At 37.1% G+C, this 1624-nt stretch overlaps 1 non-coding gene across 1 annotated transcript; it reads left to right on the top strand.

The window, feature by feature from the left end:
* The first annotated feature begins 1136 nt into the window (after positions 1-1136).
* LOC135269282 (U6 spliceosomal RNA) lies at positions 1137-1241 on the top strand. Its single transcript, XR_010337607.1, has one exon. It is a non-coding gene; the product is annotated as a U6 spliceosomal RNA (small nuclear RNA).
* Positions 1242-1624: the final 383 nt, after the last annotated feature.

The following is a 1624-nucleotide window of genomic DNA, read 5'->3' as shown; positions in this document are numbered from 1 at the left end:
GTCATGTGAGGACACAGAGACACCACCACCATGCATGAACTAGAAAGATGGCTGTCACTAGACATCGAATCTGCCAGCATATTGATCTTGAGCTTCCTAGGCTTCAAATCTGGGAGAAATAAATTTCTACTGTTTATTAGCCACCCAGTCTATAGAATTCTGTTATAGCAGCCCAAATGGACTAAGATGAACACTAACTGCCCATATTGCATGTCAGGTATAAGAGAAAGCACTATCTGAAGAAATATAAAAGTACATACACATTAGAGTTCTTTATAGAACTCTGCTTTGTTGCTGTTTAATTCATGGTTCTCCACCTTGACTGCACATTGAAATCACCTAGGGACTTTCAAAAATACTGACAGCTCTAAGTAAGTAAATCAATCAAATTACCTAATTTTTAAAATAAATAAAAATACCAATTCCTGGATCTCACACCCAAATATTCTGATTTAACTAGTTCAGCGGCCAGCCCGGACAGCAAGAGTTTTAAAAGCTCTTCAGGTGATTCTAATTTGCAGGCAGGGTTGAGACCCACTTGCCCAAAAGCTACAGTCATGTGCCCCATAACAATGTTTTGCTCAATCACAGGACCACATGTACGATGGTGGTCCTATTATGGAATTAAAAATTTCCTGTTGCCTAGTGACATTGTAGTCATAGTAATGTTGCAGCCCTAACACCGTAACGCAATGCAATGCATTACTTGTGTTTGTGATGACACCAGTGTTAACAAACTATTGCTCTGCCCATCATATACAAGTCTAGCAATACGATTATGTATATGTAATACATATACTAGATAATGACAAAAACAGCTATGTTACTGGTTTAGGTATTTACCATATCATACCTTTTATCATTATTTTCAAGTGCACTCCTTCTACTTATTAAAAAAAACAACAGTTAAGTGTAAAACAGGCTCGGGCAGGTCCTTCAGGAGATATTCCAGAAGAAGGAATTGTTATCGTAGGAGATTACAGCTTCATGAATGTTACCGCCCCTGAAGACCTTCCAGAGGGGGACAAGGTGTGGAGATGGAATACCATGATATTGACGATCCTGACCCTGTGCAGGCCTAGGCTAATGTGTGTATTTGGTCTTAAGAGTTTAACAAAAAAGTTTCAAAACTGCCCTTACTTTGACAGCACATGTACTAAAATTGGAATGATACTGAGAATCATTGCACATGGCTCCTGTGCAAGGATGACACACAAATTTGTGAAGTGTTCCATTTAAAAAAATTAAAAATTAAATTAAAATTTTAAAAGTAAATAAGTTTAGAGAATAAGGGTATACATGAAGAAGATATTTTTGTACAGCTGCACACTGTGTGTTTTATGCATTATTACAAAAGAGTAAAAAAGGTAAAAAAAATTAAGTTTATAAAGTACAAAAGTTATAGTAAGCTAAGGTCGATTAATTATTTTTATTTATTTGTTATTTATTTATTTTGCATAATTAATGATTGAAGACAGGAAAAACTATATATGTCTTGAGACAGAGTCTTGCTCTGTCACCCAAGCTGGAGCACAGTGGTGCAATCACAGCTCACTGCAACCTTGACCCTCTGGGTTCAAGTGGTCCTCCCACCTCAGCCTCCCAAGTAGCTGGGACTACAGGT

Source organism: Aotus nancymaae, unplaced genomic scaffold (genome assembly GCF_030222135.1).
Source record: "Aotus nancymaae isolate 86718 unplaced genomic scaffold, 86718_ANA_hifiasm-v0.15.2.pri h1tg000004l, whole genome shotgun sequence".
Classification (NCBI taxonomy): domain Eukaryota; kingdom Metazoa; phylum Chordata; class Mammalia; order Primates; family Aotidae; genus Aotus; species Aotus nancymaae.
The sequence above is the reverse complement of the archived record's forward strand: the minus strand, read 5'-3'. Positions and strand labels throughout refer to the sequence as shown.